This window comes from Neomonachus schauinslandi, chromosome 8, assembly GCF_002201575.2.
Source record: "Neomonachus schauinslandi chromosome 8, ASM220157v2, whole genome shotgun sequence".
NCBI classification, from domain to species: domain Eukaryota; kingdom Metazoa; phylum Chordata; class Mammalia; order Carnivora; family Phocidae; genus Neomonachus; species Neomonachus schauinslandi.
This window is the reverse complement of record NC_058410.1, coordinates 5,191,834-5,210,049: the sequence shown is the minus strand read 5'-3', so window position 1 is coordinate 5,210,049 and position 18,216 is coordinate 5,191,834. Positions and strand designations below refer to the sequence as shown.

General features: G+C 45.2%; 1 pseudogene; it reads right to left on the bottom strand.

The window, feature by feature from the left end:
• Positions 1-13,333: 13,333 nt before the first annotated feature.
• The window catches only part of LOC110583161, a 141,689-nt pseudogene continuing 136,806 nt past the window's right edge, over positions 13,334-18,216 (bottom strand).

Below are 18,216 nucleotides of genomic sequence, written 5' to 3'. Positions count from 1 at the left end.
TTGGGAGTGCTGGCTGAGCCACCCACTAACCGTGTAACTTGGAGGCTAGAGTTTTCATTCCTGGGCATATTACAGAGATTAAATGAGGTCTGACATGGGTGTTTCTGCTTCCACTTTGCCCTCTCTTGTCTAGTGTCCTGCATTTAACCATACCTGGCCAGGCCCACCTTCTGGCCCCTGCTCTTGTCCCAGGCCCCTCACCTTTCCCTGTTCATGGTAGGCCCACTGGAGGCAGGACTCGGTGGGGTGGGTCCCCCAGTGTCTGCCCAGCCCACTTCCTCCTAGACCACAGGGCTTTCCTCCAGAGGCACCTTCTCAGGGAGGCCTGCCCTGTGACATCTTACAAAATGGTGACTGCTCCTCCCCCCAAATTCATCTCTCCCTTTCTGCTCACAGTGGGCAGAAGAATAGCCCCCTAGAGATGTGTGTGTCCTAATCCCCAGAACCTAGACTATGTCACCTCATGTGGTAAAGGGACTCACAGTGTGATTGAGCTGTGGATCGGTGATGGAGAGATTGTCCTGGGTTATCCAATGTACTCACGAGGTCCTTCCAAGAGGAGGTGGAGGGTCAGAGTCAGAGAAGATATGGGGTGGAAGCAGGGGTGGAGGGAATGATGTGGAGACGCGGCTGCAAGCCGAGGCATGTGGGCGCCTCTGGAAGCTATAGGGAAAGCAAGGATGGGTTTTTCCCCTGGAGCCTCTGGGAGGAATGCAGCCCTGCCTGAGCCCTTGGTTTTAGCTCAGGGAGATCACGTCGGACTTCGGGCTCATTGCATTGCAAGATGATGCACATGTGTTGTTTTAAGCTGCTGCCTTTGTGGTGATTTGTTAGAGCAGGCGGGAGACCTATGCACTGCTTTGTCTCTGTCCCATGTGCCGCCACCTAAACATGCTGAGCCTACCACCCCTGCGTCTGTTACCTGCCTCCCCTGCTCGCACGAGCTCCCTTCCACTGTTTGGGTGTCCCCAGTGCCTTGAGCGGTGATGGGCACACAATAGGCCTTCAGGAGTGAATGAATCTGGTGTGGATACTTTGCTTACTCATTCTAGTCACTCTTCCATCATATGCTGAGCACCTACTATGTGCCAGTCATGGTCCTGGGCATTGAATGCAGCATGGTCCCTGCCAGCCAGGGGCTCGTGATCTGAGGTGGGCCACGTGGACAGATCGGAGCATCGAAGTTCCCGGGGGCCCGGGGAGGGGCGGTCTCAGAGAGCAGGTGGCGGTCTGGCTGTGTCTCCCAGAGGAATTGGGGTTCCAGGCCAGCAGGCAGTACTAGGAAGGCTGGGGAATCTGAATGACAGAGCTGGGGGCCTGGGGCAGGAGGGGATGGTGAGGGCCCGGATGGAGGGCCCGTGCAGGCCAGGGGGGCCTGGAACACCGTCCGAGAGCTCTGGACTTCGTCTGGGAAGCAGTGGGGCCTGGTCCAGGCTATCTGGCAAGGCACTACATGGCTCAGGTGTGTGCTTTCATAATTTGCCCCGACAGCAAGAAGGGTGCGAGGCTGAGGCCGTCCCCGCTGACGTGCATGGAACCCATTTCCTTGGAGGCCTCTAAGCTTTGTGTGCACTAAAGCCTGTGGCCTCCACGAGGCAGTCATCACATCATCATCCCCATGACTAGACCACAAACAAGCTCAGAGAGGGCAGGCCACTCATTCGAGGTCACGCACTCATGACCAGGGTTGGCCTAGACCGTTGGCCCCAGGGCCGGCGGGTGTCCTGCGGCCAGGCTCCCTCCTTGAGGATGTGCCTGGGGCTGGGGGTGGGGGCACAGATGAAGGGCTGAGCCAAGGCAGGAACAGCAGGGAGGCGAGGAGGAGGTGAGGAAGTACAGGAGAAGCGCGGGCAGGTTTGCTTATCAATTAGATGTAGGCAGTGGGGAATGTGAGCTGAGATCCCTCCACGCTCCTGGCCCTTCGCCTGGGCATACGCAGCTTTCCAAGTAAACCCAAATGTCATGAGCTCCAGAGCAAGGGCTTTAGTATTATTTATTTATGATTTTGTGATTTTATTTATGCATGAGGGTGTACGAGTGAATTAATTTCCTTGCTTCCCCATAAAGTAGATAGCAAGCGCTGGGCCTTCTGTCAAGCCTCTCACACACAGCTCAGGTTTCAAGCCCCAGGTCCACTACTGTCCGTGAGTCTGTCCTAAGCATCTAATCTCACGGCATTGCTGTTGTCAGAATTCAGCTAAATATCCTGGAGAGGCTGATACCACCAGCATGGGGCTCAGCACGGAGTGAGTGCTCCGTTTGGTAGTGGCCTTCTGTTTCTTTGCCTCTGAGCACTTGCTGAGCTAATTTCTAGAAGGTCTCAGCTATAGCGGCACCAAACAGGTGTTTTCCACTCCCGGAGCTGCATGAGGGGAGTCATGCTGTTGCCCTGTTTGCCTGGGCTATCGGGAAGCTCGGAACTAAGTCTGTGCTCGGGAGCTGAAGTCGTCTCCGCCCAAATTCTCCATGCTGTTTATCCCCTCCCTCCTACCTATGTTCTTTCCTTCTGATTTTTACTTTATTCTCGTTACTTTGACCTAAGTGCCTGAGCTTTGATTGCAGCCCCAAATCCTTCTGTAGAAGTAGAAAGAACATGATTATAAAGTTAAATAGAAACTTAACAAATCAGTTCTGTGTCCCACCCCCTCAGCAAATTACATAATGTCAGGAAGCATACAAGGGCAGAAATCTTGGGTGATTTTTGGATCTCATTTCTCTTATTTTGCTGCCAGTGAATAATGTTTCTCTCATCGGGCACATGTTTAAATTTACATGAAAGGATATCACATGAGTGAAGACAGTGACCTGAGCTCCTAGTTTACTGACAAATTGGAAACATCCGGATCCTTTTCTATTTCTCTTCTTTCTTTCTGACCTCCTTTTGACTGTGGCTTTCTCATCTGCAAAATGGAGCAGTGGAGCTGAGCAGTCTCCCCGTTACCTTTCGGTTCTATCAGCTCGGCACCCCCAGACGAAGTTTCCATGCTTCTGATGTTTGGGTGATTTCCGTCCATCAGCTTTCTCTGTAATCCTGTCCCTAGCCTGACCAATAGAAGCCAAAGTTGTGTGTAGCCAGGCGCCCCCAAGGCTCTTCTCTGTGCCAGGGCACGTATTCTGTCCTGTGAGAGTGGTAGAGCTCTTCCTCCTTTTGGAAAGGAGGAAGTTGAGATCTGGCGAGTTTGCATGCCTTCTCCACAGTGAGCACCAGGGACCGAGCAGAGGAGCCCTGGGGACTGCCTCCCGACCCTCTGCTCCTTCACCTTGGAGTTTGAAGTTCTGAGGCCGCCTGAGGCTGTGCACAGGGATCTGGGGCACCTCGGCTGGGGATGCCCTGCTAGGGAGGTACCTTTGCATTAAACCTGAGAAGCTTTATCACTGCCTGTCGCATGGAGCAGGCTCTTTGGAAGGTTTTCTGTGAAATCAGGGTTCTGCTTTTAACAGTCAGAAAACAGCTAAATTGGTGGGTCTTCATTTTTATCTCCCTTAGACTTCACTTGAAACTCTCAACCTTGTGTATATCCCTCTCTCCTCGCTCTCCCCTCCAGCCTTCTCTCCAGCTGCTTCCAGAGTAGCCTCCTCCTCATCACCTAGACCCCAAGCTCCTTCCTGCCCCACATCTGCTTGTGCGTCTCCGACCCTGAGATTAGCTGGACCTCTCTCAGTCCTGTCTGTCCTCGGAATCCAGCTTTTCCATGCCTCCTTCCCATCTCCTCGAGCCCTCACAGAGCTGCTCACGCCCAGGATCTCTGCAGCACTCGAGGTGCATGGTGCACGCTAGGCTCCAGGTACTAACGGCGACCCCACCTGCAGGGTAGGGCCCCACCTGTAGGGTAGGGTAGGTTTGCTTAGAAATTGAGATGGTCGACATGAAATTACTTCAGATCATTACAGTCTTGACCAATCCTGACACATAGGTAATATAGTTTTAAAGATTTTATTGTTTAGAGCAGCTATAGGTTCACAACAAAATTGAGTGGAAGGTACAGAGAGTTCTCCTATACCCTTCTGACCCCACATGCACAGCCTCCCCATGATCAGCATCCCTCACCAGGGTGGGACATTTGTTACGACTGATGAACGTACGTCGACACATCATCATCACCCAAAGTCCAGTTTCTATTAGGGGCTCACTCTTGGTGCACATTCTATGGGTTTGGACAAATGCATAATGATATGTATTATGGTATTATGCAGATTATTTTCACTGTCCTAAAAATCCCGTGTTGCATCTATTCACCCTTCCCTCACCCCCCTACCCTCTGCAACCACAGATCTTTCGTGGTCTCCGTAGTTTTGCCTTTTCCAGAATGTTGTATAAATGCAATCAATGTAGTGTGTAGCCTTTACAGACTGGCTTCTCTGTCTTAGTAACATGCATTTAAGTTTCTTCCATGCCATTTCATGGCCTGATAGCTCAACCACTGTCTGGATGGACCACTGTTTATTTATCCATTAGCCAAATAAAGGACGTCTCGGTTGCTTCCAAGTTGGGGCAGTTATGACTAAAGCTGCTATAAACATTTGTGGGCAGGTTTTTTGTGGACGTAAGTTTTCAACTCCTCGGGGTAAATGCAAGCAGTGTGATCACTGGATCACATGGTGAGGGTATGTTTCATTTTGTAAGAAACTCATAAACTGTCTTCCAAAGTGGCTGCACCTCATTGCACACCACACGCCACCCCCAGCAGTGAATGAGAGTTCCCATGGCTCCGCATCCTCACCAGCATTTCGTGGTGTCAGTGCTCTGGATTTTGACCATTTTAAAATATTTTATTTTGAGATAATTGTAGTTTCTCATGTAGCTTTAAGAAATTATATGGGTAGATACGTATACCCTTCATCTATTCCTCCCAGTGTTATTACATACTTACAGCACTTGCGTAACCACATTCCACTCAGGAAACAGATATGGATACAACCCATTGGCCTTACTCAGATCTCTCTGGTTTCACCCCAGGCAGTGGTGTGTGCGTGTGTGTCTGCATTTAGTTACACCACCGGGCAGTACACGGGATTGTTGTGATAAATTGTTCTCGATCTTGACTGTGGTCATCACACAGATAAAGACCTGATAAAATCACATATGTAACATTTTTATACTTCTCATAATTAATGTCATCTTCATGATGCCTTGGGCTGCTGGGCACATCACAATTGCTTAATAAATATTCAACATAGAAATGTTAATAAACAAGTTATTCCTTAAAGAAAACAGCTATACCTCAGAAAATATGAACCCTGATCTCAAAGGCTACATCTCTTTTGAGAGGCATGTGGTTGAGTGGAAGTTGCCTTGAGCTTGCAGGAGAAGTCCTGAGTCAGACACCGGCTTTGCTGCTTCTGCAGAGAAGATCTATTTTATACGTCAGATCTTGGTGTCCTGACCTATAAAATGAGGTAGTCAGATTAATATTCTCTATGGTCCCTTCTGAATTTGAAAACTTTATAATTCTATCAACTGTAACATCCTTTAACATTTTCAGTCTGACTTCCTCTTCTTGAACATTTTCTTCTTGTTATTTGAGTTTATCGGCTTCCGAATTTAATTTTCAAGCTCTAAACCATGGAAGAAAAATAATCTTCTACTTGATTTCTTACCAACTCAGAGACAACATGAAAGATCTCATTTGCATGAAGATTCCAGAGCAGAGTCTCAGGTTGGGAGACCTGCAGACACTTGGAAATGTCTGGTGTCCTCGTGGACTGCAGTCCAGCCTGGGCAGTGGGGCAGCTCCTGAGATATCCACGTGCTAAGTGGGTTTGCAGGACATCTCCCTGCCCTCCCCAGCCTTCAGTAGAGCGAGTCCCTGCCCCACATCATAGGCAAGGCTGTGCCACAGTAAAGAGACACTCCAGGGACGCCTGGGTGGTGCAGTTAGTTAATCATCTGACTCTTGATTTTGGCTCAGATCATGATCTCAGGGTTGTGAGATCGAGCCCCACATCAGGCTCTGTACTAGGTGGGGAGTCTGCTTGAGAGTCTCTCTCTCCCTCACCCTCTGCCCCTCCCCGCTCTAATAAATAAATAAATCTTGAAAAAGAGTCACCTGAGTCTCAGTGCCAGCGCCGGGGTGTGGGGGGTGAGGGGAGGGCGTGAGTCAGGTTCCGTACACAGTTCTCTTCGGGCCCAAGGAGGACTTTAGGTTGCTGTCCTCCTTCCCGGGGGCCTGGGTGTGACCATCTATCAGAAGGGGCTCCTGACCCCAGATATGAATTAGAAAGTGCCTAAAATGCACCAAAAGGGAAAGAGAGACCCAAACACACTGGACGAGAAGCACATTCAGGTGACCCCGCTGTCTGGAGCAGGTGTGCAGGTTGGGAGAATGGGCTCCTAGCCCGGCTCTGCTTCTCACCAGCTATTGACCTCAGGTACCTCCCAGCCCTCTCTTGCCTCAGCTTCCTAATCTGTAAAATGGGATTGGCAACACTGTCTACCCCAAAGGGTTGTGGGGATGGTTACTGAATTAATTCAGGCAAAGAGCATGGCGCAGTGCCTGACATACATAAGTACTCGATGAATGTTGCCCGTCATTATTTTGCTTTGTTCTTTACCTCCTAACTCGTCTGTCAATCCCTAGAAACACAAGAGACACTCATGCACTCAGCCTGTGCTGCTGGAAGAGTGTGTCTGGTGATAGCTTTTAGGGAAAAGGTGTGATGATCTGGAAGCTGGTGAAGTAGATTCTGTCTCACCTTAGGCTTCTACACAACGTTGAGTCCTAACGGAATGGCAGGGACTCCCAGAGAGGGCAGGGGTGCATATTTTCTGCAAAGCTATTGATGGAAAGCCTCCATTCTGGGCTTTGACCTGGAAGGACACCCCTCCTAGACACTGAGCCTCAGAACAACTTTGAAAGATGAGAACCCGAAGGGAAGGGCCCACCTGAGTGCTCTGGAGAAATGGGCCTGTGTCGTCTGGAGAGGAATCTTGCTCGATGTTCCTTTAGGCAGGAAATTAATGGGATTTTATAAGCTACCTTGCAGCGATCTGAGAATCCTATACTCTTGGATGAGCCCAGCAAATATGCGGGTTGCATTCATACATTAAAATTCTCTAAACTTGTGCATTCATATGTGGCTGCCACAAAGCTATGAATTTTCTGATTTTTGTCACACTCTGATAAGATTAAAAAAACACAGTTAGATGTGCTCTTGCTGGCTGAATTGCAGAAGTAATTTCTCATACAATTCAAATTTAAAATTTGGTAGATGTCTTGCCCAGTGGGACAGGAAGCAATTTATCAATTCCCATTAGCTTCAGTCAACAATCAGGAGGCTGCTTTGGTCTGCGTTTTCTTCCGTTAGTATGGAGGACTCACAGCTCACTAATTTCCCAGGCTGACTGAGGTTTCGTAGAGCGGTTACCCTTGGTGCTGAACCTCTGGCCCGCTCGTCCGAAAGAGAGATCTCCGATCAAGCGGGACATGCAGACTAAATCCTGTACTGCCAGGCCTGCTGGGAAGACCCCACGTGGAGGAGCGAGGTCTTTCAGGATTCAAAAGTCTCAATGGGGGTCTGGTGACGGTCATGTTTTTCTGAGTTCAGAACATCCAAGAGAAAGTTTCTTGTGTTTTCGAACTTCCAGTGGGGAAGCCTTTGCTAAGAGGACTAGCATAAATTTTAGTTTGTATCCTAAAACTTAGAAACACGAGTTAGGGACCTGGCATATTTTCCTCCCTTGTTCTTTCCTTTCTCTGCATGTTTCCCTTTAAAACAAGTCCGTGTGGTCACCGGGTCTCTGTCAGGGCAAACCCCGGCATGAGCATGGATTTTCTGAAAGGAAACTAGACTCCCCATGGTTGGAGTAAGGAGTCTTCTGCAGAAGCTAGTTGTATTGATTTCTACCCCTACAGAAATTGGGAGGAAGTAAATATTTACTAAAAACACCGAGGCTTGAAAATAGCCTAGACTGGAAATCTTCATTTTTTTCTTCTTTCATGACCTAGGCTTCTTTTAACTGAGAGGAGGTCTGAAGACTATTCTGAGAGAGGGTTTTAGTGAATTGCCCTCATTACTAAATTTCAGAGCCATCTGGCTTGGTGGCTGTCAGCAGGGCTGATGGATCGTGAGGCACGAGGGGGCATCTCCCGGGAGGGCCTTCTGGTCTGCACACGGGTGCACAGGTCTGTGTGCTGCTTTGTGTGTTCCATCATTTGTTCAGGGCTGGGGCAGTGACACAGAGACAGGGGCTGCTTGAGGCAGGAGTAGATGGATGCTGTGGGTCATCACTGTGATTGATTTATCTGTATTTCCATGGGTTTCCTCAGGCATGATCTGTCCGGGAGCCGCCTGTGAGTCTGAGCTAGATATGTGACTGAAGAACACAGCACTTCAGCCCCTGAGCAGTGGGCAGAACCCCCCCCCTCACAGCAGTGTTGACTGGGCGACCACGGGTTCCTGGCAGGTGGACTGATAGCCTCATGGGTGTGAACATAGGCACTTGCACGATGCTCACGTCAGAGCCGATTCAGTGGGGAGAGGGGAGGACAGGGATGCCTAGAGGTGCAAGGATCACACCCTCTATGTTCCCAAGGGCTGTGGACCAGGCCCACACCAGGTGAGGCGAGAAAGGAAGATGTTTGGAGGGCTTTGGGCTCAGAAATTGGAGTGATTTCTCAGGGTGGAGGAGAGTCAGGGCTGCTCAGAAGAGGTACGTCCATCTCTGCAGAACAGGTCTGCCAGGAAGGGCCAAAGGCAGATCCTGGGGCTGGGGGCCCAAGGATTATTTTTGGGAGATATGGATGAAGGAAAATAGGTGAGAGTAAGTGCTTGAAAAGCAAGGCTGTCCTCAGCACGTATTTACTACACCAAGGCAAGGCTTTACAGACAGAAAATCTCAGCCCTCAGGAGCTGGGGTTTGATGTGGACCAAGAAAGGGCGGGACTGGGACGTGACCTGGAATGAGTCCAGGGCACACCGCGTGGCGTGGGCCACACTAGCTCCCATGATGCTTTGTGAAGTCCCTGCATGAACAGCTGGAGGCCTTGTCTTTGAAGAGAGGCTGCTTCTAATCCCTTAGAGTTCCCCAGTGGTGATATTTGAGGGCACCTGAAGTTCTGCATTGATTTCAGTTTGCGTTTTATGATTCCAAAACATGAATCAAGGGTCTTGTCCATCTTCCTTCCTTGTACGCTCCAGTCCCTCACTTCTCTGCATTTTGGCCTTTTAAGAAAATTTAATTTTTTTTTTAAGATTTTATTTATTTATTTGAGAGAGAGAGAATGAGAGACAGAGAGCAGGAGAGGGAGGAGGGTCAGAGGGAGAAGCAGACTCCCTGCTGAGCAGGGAGCCCGATGCGGGACTTGATCCCGGGACTCCAGGATCATGACCTGAGCCGAAGGCAGTCGCTTAACCAACTGAGCCACCCAGGCGCCCGGCCTTTTAAGAAAATTTAATTTTCTTAAAATGTCAGTGGTAACAGGCAAAAGAATTTTGATTTTAACCTTAGAAGTAGGGGAGATAGATAATCTTGCTTGTAAGCAGTAAAATCTTAGACTTCTGAAGGATTCTGTTTAGGTCTCTTCCAAGAATCATAACTTGCCTTTCAGGCCAAATTTTCCACAGTCTAGACTCTCTGGATGCAAGTTATAGGACTTCCTAGTTCCCACAAGTGAGGGGACCCATGTCCTTTCTGAGGAATCACGTGAGCAGTATGGAGACCTGCAGCACAGTTGCTGGTCTTACTTCTCTTTCCCCAGTCACACTCTGTAAACTCTTTGATGGCAGGTTTGGTCCTCTTTTCAATCTCCAGTTCTCAGCCTAATACCTGTCCCATAGCTGATGTTCTGTAATTATCTGTTCAATGACTTGTGTGAAAGCAAATGCCTTGTCTGTGAGCTTCTCATTAATTCACTATTTACTCACCTTATCTCTAGGGCAGCAGTAAGAGGGTCATACTATCCATATATCTTAAACACCTATAGTTTATGGTATTATGTCTGATTTCATGCATGAGGTAAAGGAGTCAAAAATTGGGACCTTGGATAAGTTGTTTTACTTTTATTGAATTACAGTGTCCTTACCTAAAACATGGGTATAAGGATGAAAAAGAGAAACATGAGTTCCTGTGGAAAGTGCTATCTCTCCATGCCCTTATATTTTCCAGGGCCATCTCTTGCCCCACAGCACCAGATGCTGGCTGGGCCACCAGAGCAGTGAGCGCTTCGAATGCAAGGAGTCTTCTATGTGACAATTTTTTTTTTTTAATCATAAATAGATGTTGAATTTTGCCAAATGCTTTTTCTGCATCTCAGCACAGACAGTCATTAAGATGTTCATATGATTTTTATCCTTCATTTTGTTAATGTGGTGGATCGCATTGACTGATTTGCAGATGTTGAACCATCCTTGCATCCCTGGAATAAACCCTACTCGATTATGGTGTATTATCCTTTTAATATATTGTTGAATTCAGTTTGCTAATACTTTGTTGAGGATTTTTACATCTATGTTCATCAAGGATATTGTCCTGTAGTTCTCTTTCCTTGCAGTGTCCTTGTCTGGTTTTGTTGTCAGGGTAATGCTGGCTTCGTAAAATGAGTTTGAAAGTGTTTCCTTCTTCTTCTATTTTTTGGAAGAGCTTGAGAAGGATTGGTATGAATTCTTTTAATGTTGAGTAGAATTCACCAGTCAAGCTGTCTGGTCCTGAACTTTTGTTTGTAGGGAGTTTTAAAATGACTGATTTAATGTCCTTACTAGTAATTGGTCTATTCTAATTTTCTATTTCTTCATGATTCAGTCTTGGAAGGTTGTATGTTTCTAGGAATTTATCCATTTTTTCTAGCCTGTCCAATTTATTGGCATATAATTAATTTTTCATAGTAGCCTTTTGTGATCCTTTGTATTTCTGTGGCATCAGTTGCAGCATCTTCTCTTTCATTTCTGTTTTATTTGAGTCCTCTCTCTTTTTTCTTGGTGAGTTGAGCTAAAGGTTAATATTGTTCCTATTTTCTAAACCAGCCCTTGATTTCGTTGATCTTTTCTATTGTCTTTTTAGTCCCTCAATCATGTATTTCTGCTCTGATCTTTGTTATTTCCTTCCTTTTACTAACTGAGCTTCCTTTGTTCTTTTCCTAGTTCCTTGGGGGTGTAAAGTTTGGTTTATTTGAAAAATTTTTTTTTCTTTCTCTAGGTAGGCATCTGTCACTATGAACTTCCTCTCAGGACTGCTTTTGGTGCATTTCATAATGTTGGTATGTTGTGTTTCCATTTTCAGTTTGCCTCAAGGTGTTTTTTTAATTTCACTTTTGATTTCTTCATTGACTCATTGGTTGTTCAGTAGCATGGTGTTTAATGTTCACATATTTGGGACCTTTCTAGTTTTCTTCTTGTGATTGATTTCTAGTTTCATACTACTGTGGTTGGAAAAGATGCTTGATATGATTTCAATTTCCTTAAAATTTTTAAGACTTGTTTTGTAGCTTGACATATGATGTATCCTGGAGAAAGTTCCATGTGTACTTGAGAAGAATGTGTTCTGCTGCTTTTGGATAGAATGTTCTGTATATATCTATGAAGTCCATCTGGTGTAACATGTTGTTTAAGACCGATGTTTCCTTATTGATTTTTCTGCCTGGATGATCTATGCAGTGATGTAAGTGGGGTATTAAAATCTCCTACTATTATTGTATTGTTGTCTATTTCTCCCTTTAGATCTGTTAATATTTGCTTTGTATATTTAGGTGCTCTTATGTTGGGTGCATAAATATTTACAAATGTTATGTCCCGTTGTTGGATTGACCCTGTTATCATTATGTAATGCACTGCTTTGTCTCTTATTACGGTCTTTGTTTAACTTCTTTTTTGTCTGATATGTCTACCCCAGCTTTCTTTTGGTTTTAATTTGCATGGAAATTTTTCCCCTTCCCTTCACTTTCAGCCTCGCTATATTCCTATATCTGAAGTGAGTCTCTTGTAGTTAGCGTATAGATGGGTCTTGTTTTTTTTTTTTTTTTTTTTTACATTCATGCAGCCACTGTATGTCTTTTAATTGGGGAATTAGTACACTTACATTTAAAGTAATTATTGATAGGTATGTACTTATTGCCATTTTGTGAATTGTTTTCTGGCTGTTCTGTAGTTCCTCTGTTCCTCTATTTCCTTTTGCTCTCTTTGTGTGTGGTTTGATGACTTTCTTTAGTGGTTCGCTTAGAGTCCTTTCTCATTATCTTTTGTGTATCTATTATAGGTTTTTGCTTGATGTTTGAAAGGAGGCTTGCATATAAAAATTTATATTTATAACAATCTACTTGAAGATGATAAAAACTTAAGTTTCTAATGCTTTCTAAAGCTGTTCCCCATCCATTACCCCATTTTATATTCCCATTGTAAAACTCAACCTTATTACTCCCTCCATGTCTTTTGTTTTTGTTGTCACATTTTATATCTTTTTATCTTGTGCATCCCTTAATTACTATAGTTACAATTATTTTTACTACTTCATCTTTTAACCTTCATACTAGCTTTATGAATGATTAATCTACTACCTTTACTGTAAATTTACCTTTCCAGTTAGATTTATTCTTTCATACATTTTTCCTGTTTCTATTTAGTATCCTTTCTTTTTGGCTTAAAGAAGTCCCTTTAAGAACAGTTTATTGGTGATAACTCCTTTAGCTTTTGTTTTTCTGGGAAACTCTTATCTTTTCCTCAATTCTGAATGATAACTTTGCTGGATAAAGTACGCTTGGTTGGAAATTTTTTCTTTCAGCACTTTGAATATACAGTGTCACTTTCTTCTGGCCTGTAAAGTTTCTGCTAAAAGTCTGCTAACAGTCTTATGATGGTTTCCTTGTACATAACAAATTGTTTTTCTCTTGCTTCTTGTAAGATTCTCTCTTTGTCTTTAACTTTTGACATTGAAGTATAATGTAACTTGGTGTGTTTCTCTTTGGGTTCACCTTTTTTGGAACTCTCCAGAATTCCTGGATCTGGATGTCTATTTCTTTCCCCTGGTTAGGGAAATTTCAGCCAACATTTCTTCAAACAATTTCTGTCTCTTTCTCTCTCTCTTTTCCTTTTGGGACTTCTATAATGTGACTTTTATTGTGCTTGAGATTATCCTATTAAGTCCCCTAAGTTATCTTAACTTTTATTCATTCTTTTTGCTTTTTGCTCTTCTGATTGGGTGATGTCACTGATCCCTTTTTTTTTCTTCATCCTGTCTGCTCTTGAACCCCTTTAGTATATTTTTAGTTCGATTACTGTATTATTGTATTGTATTGTTCAGTTTGCTTGGAAATTTCTTTTTGTTTTTGACTTTTACAAACTGTTTATTTTCCGTCAACCTTTTCCATTTCCATTTCCATTTTGTTTGCCTTTGTGGAAGAGCAGCTTAAGACCACTCAGTCGTTGTTCCTACCCATTCAGTGGCCTGAGCAGTGGGAGCTGCAGACCAGTCTTCAGTGGCCGGCTGGGCGCTCCAGTCTTCAGTAGGGAATTGCTGAATATGTACCGAGGGCACCTGCAGGCCTTCAGACCAGTGTGTGACTTCAGGCTGAGTAGCAGTGAACTCAGGAGCTGGAGCCGTCCATTCACCCTGAAGTTCCTCCTTGGTCACAGCCTTTTCAGCAGCGTCCTGCTCTTCCTTTTCAATCTCTTCAGGATCTCTGTAGAAGTAGAGATCAGTCATGACCTCCCATGGGTGTTCACGGGAAATGGTGCCACGCATGCACAGACTTCCCTGGCCAGCATCCACCACATCAGACCCACTGAGTGAGCTCCCTTGTTGTTGCAAGGGATGGCAATGTCCACATAGCACAGAGGAGAGTCTGTGTTACACAGAGAAATGGTAGGCAGGTTAACATAGGACGCCCCTGTAAGAGGCTGGTGGTCAGCCCTGGGATCAGTAACCACCAGAAGTCTTGGCTCCCAGAAGGCTGCCTGGATCTGGTAAGTGAAGGTTCCAGGAGTGAAGCGGCTGGCAATAGGAGTGGCTCCGGTAGCAGCAGCAAATTTCAGCACAGCTCGCTGGCCAGTATTCCTGGACGATATGACACTGACATCAGCTGGGTTTTCAATGGCAACGATGACCCGAGCTGCCAGCAGAAGGTCCTCCCAGGTTCTCTTCAGATTTACGATGTAGATACCATCACTTTTTCTTTTGTAGATGTACTGTTCCATTTGAAAGTCAAGGTTGGTGCCACCTAAGTGGGTTCCTGCTGCAAGGAATTTGAGGACATCCTCCTCCTTCATTTGCAGGACATCAAGGACTCTGGACTTTGTGAAAGTTTCCCTTTACAAAACAATGCCGTATGGACCCTTCCCTGAGCAGCTTGGAAAGCTGCTTGGAAATTTCTTATATTTTCCATCTCTCTGTTAAAATTCTCACTGTGTTTATCCACTCTTCTCCTGAGTTTGCTGAGTATCTTCATGATCATTACTTTGAACTCTTTATCAGGTAAATTACTTATCTCTATTTCACTAATACTTATTTTCTGGGATCTTATCTTGTTCTTTTGTTTGGAGCATATTCCTCTGTTTCTTCATTTTGCTTGACTCTGTTAGTTTCTATGCCTAAGATGACATTGCCATCTCTCCTAATCTTTAAGTGTTGGCATTGTGTAGGAAAAGAACCTTATCATTCAACCCTGCCCTAGCTGTTGGTGGTTGTCTCTCAAATCTTGGTCATTGTCCAAACAGCCTATTTTATTTTTAATAGCTCCCAGTAGTTGAGGGTATGCCAAGACCAGTCATTGTCCCCAAAGGGGAGGGGATCTCATTTAGCACCTAGATTCAGGCTGATTGGAAGCCAGACCCTCTGGCAGTAGCTTTTAGAGAATGCAAATACATATAGTTATCTGGGATTGCAAATATAAGCCCTGCTGGCCACCAGAGCCAGATGATCTAAAAGTGTCCCCTGGCAGCACTGACAAATATCAGCACCAGAGAAGTGTATAAACTCTTTTCTTTAAGATACCAATGAGCTAGAGCAAGGCAGAGGGAGAGAACAAAGATTGTATCCACTGTTCCCCATTCCCTGAGAACACTTCTACAGGCCCTTCTAAGTGAGCCAAACCAGAAGCCTGTCCCTCAGGTCAAAGCCCCTAGTCAAGCAAATATACCTCTTTCTCAGAAAGACGAGGGATATGGTTCAATCTGCTATCTAAACAGTGCCCTAGGAGAGGTAATCTGCCAATAACTGTCTCTCTGATTGTTACAGTCCCATGGACCCAGGAATGCAAACCCCCAGGCCTCCATATCTTGGTGATCAAGGGGTGTCCCCTGGGTTGAAGCTTCAAAAAGTGTGTCACCAGATGTAAAAACTGGGGCATCAGATGTGTGAGGAAGCTCCTCTCTGGGAGATACTGAAGCCCTGGCATGTGGCAGAAGAAAAGTGTGAAGATGACACCCACTGGCTGGAGTAAAGCAAAGGGGGAGTATAAGATGGTACCTGCCAATAAAAGAAAAAACAACAAAAAGGAAAATAAAAAAGAAAAACAGGAAGAAAAAGAAACACACACACTCACACACACATGGATGGCAATGGTGCCTGCTGGCTCTAGCAACAGAGGGAGAGCAGGAAGGAAGATGGTGCCCACCAGTCTCTGTCCATGGACAGTGTCCCAGCAAGCCCCTGCTCCTCAGACCAATACTTTAAAGCTAGGAAATGAGTCTCTTTCAAATAAAGTCTGAGCACTTTTCAAAAGGCTGCTTTTGTGCTGAGCCCCGTGGCAAATGAGTTTGCATACAAGCACTTTAAGAGCCATCCCTCAGCTCGCCACAGCTCCGTGGGTCCTGCGGGGAGAAGCCCCATTGGTCTTCAAAGCCAGATGTTTGGGGGGTTTGTCTTTCAGATGCCAGTATGAAAAGCTGGGGTGCCTGATGTAGGGTACGAATCATCCCTCAGGGAGAAACTTCAGGTTTTGTGTTCCTTCTTCATCATGGGTCACTGCACCATCGATGGGTTTTATGGTGAAGTTGCATCTCAGCCTTTCCTGCTCATTTTGATGTAGTTTCCCTCTTGTGTGCCCAATGTGAAGGGGTTGCTCTACAGTTTTTAGGGTTTTTCAGAGAAAAATGTTTCATATATAGCTGAAGATTTGGTTTGTCCATGGGAGGAGGTGAATTTAGGAAATTTCTATGTTGCCATCTTGAACCAAAAGCCTGGTCATGTCTTCCCTTGACCTAAGACTTTTACAGGAGTTCAGGGGATGGGGCAAGATTGGGCCCAGAGCTCCTGGGTTATACTCCAAACTGCCCCTTCCCTCCGAGGAAGGGTCTGATACGGTGTCACTTCCGGGAGACTCCATGGTCCTTTTTGCAAGACTACTCCTAGCATCAGACCAGGATTGCCAGTGCCCCAGAAGTCCTCATCATGTTGCATTTTTAGTGTAAGGACACAGAATAGGCTATTCTTGAGGTTTTAAATAAATGGTGACACTTACATCCCTGGATGCTATCTTGGATCCTTGTATTGTGTGCCTGTTGCCAGGGAAGGGCAGGGCCACCTCGAAGGGAAGAAACTCTGCTGGGTGTTATGCATACAGATTGGTGTTAAATTCAGTTCTATTAAACATCTTTATTAATGATGTGGAAGTGGGGTGTAAACAGAACATTAATTAAGTGCCTGAATACTAAATTGGGAGGTGTTGCAGAAGACAGACTAATCACTTTATCATTTACTCAGTGTATGGAATTGCACAATTCAGTGGATCTCCTGATTAAAAGTAGAACATATCTTTGTTGACAACACTATTTGCTCAATTTGTAGCTGGCATTTTGGTTGGCTTTCTTCACACGCATGTTCTTATGCTGGAAACCTTTCTATTTATGTTAGCTTCAGAAGGATGAGTCATCCTATTTGTATATTAAGAACCCTGGAAGGGAGGACATATTTTTGAAAGGGTGAGGATATAAACAGTAGCAGGGACAGAGAAGGACATACAGTAGTCAAGTTACCTCAAATGTCTGAAGACTGAGGTGTCTATCCTGACCCTCGGTGAGGCCTCTCCTGTTCCTTATGCCGCAGCTACTCTTCTAGCGAGTGTAGAGCAGGTGAAGAACCTAGCACACTCTTCATACCCATGGTATAGATTTGGGGCCAGGAGCCCTGGATTTTAGTCCTCATTCTGCATTTTTCTGACTCCGTAGCTTTGATGAAGTCATTAAACCTCTGTGAGCCTTGGTTTCTTTATCCATGGAAGGGAAAGAATATGTTTGTCTCACAGGGCAATGCTGAGAGATGTAAATAGTGTGATATTCTTGAAAGAATTTTGTAAACTGTGAAACTGTCCAAAGTTAGTATGACCTTGGATTAATTTTCAGAGAATGAGGTGTATTATCCCAGTGCATATAAAGTACTCCAAATAATTATCAGCAGAGTGGCCAAGAACATTTAGAAATATGGATAGGAAATTCAATCTGGAAAAATGCTAGTAAATACTTAGGGACAGTAGAAAATTGGCAGGGTTTTGAGTTGGCAAAATTAATCCAACTATTTTTCAAATGCTTGGGTTCAACAAACTATAATGAGTTTGCCAAGCACCTTTTCTTATAAATTTTGGATCCTTTGTTTGTTTCAGCTAAAACATGATCCATAAGCTTCTGATTCATTTACACTTAATTTGCTAAAAGGCTATTTGTTAGCAGCACTCAGATGTTCCGGAAACCTGCTGGGCCCACAAAAAGATGCTTTCCAGATTTGTTTCTTCAGAAACGTTACTGGCCTGGTACACAAAGGACATATTTAAACATTATTTAGTCAAAATCCTGGTTTTAAAAATTCTTGAATGTATATATATTTGTATATATATTCTTGAAAAATTCTTGAATATATATTCAATAATTTTTAAAATAAGGATATATATATATATAATATTCAGGTGGAATTTATTGCTTGACTCCTACCACTCATCCTTCTCTCTCTTAGCAGTTCTGACAAAGTATAAGCAAATGCAAAGACTGCGCTAGTCAGAGCCCAGACTATGAACCCCGTTAAGGGAAGTCTGGGTTGGAGAGGGTTGGAGAGGTCCCCCATGGAGCTTCCCATGTCCTTGCCCTCACCCAGAGGGTACTTGACATGCCTACCTGCAGGCACGCTGTGAAGAGCAGAGCCTGGAAGAGTTAGCCTGCCCAGGCTGTAGGCCGTGCACACGCACCCCGGAGCTGGGGTGGGCCGTGGCGCTGCGTGGCGTTCACTGGCAATTTTGACGGATCATCTCCCCTCCCACGTCCCATGGGCTGCTTGCCACGAGGCTCGGTTTCTGGGTCCCAGAT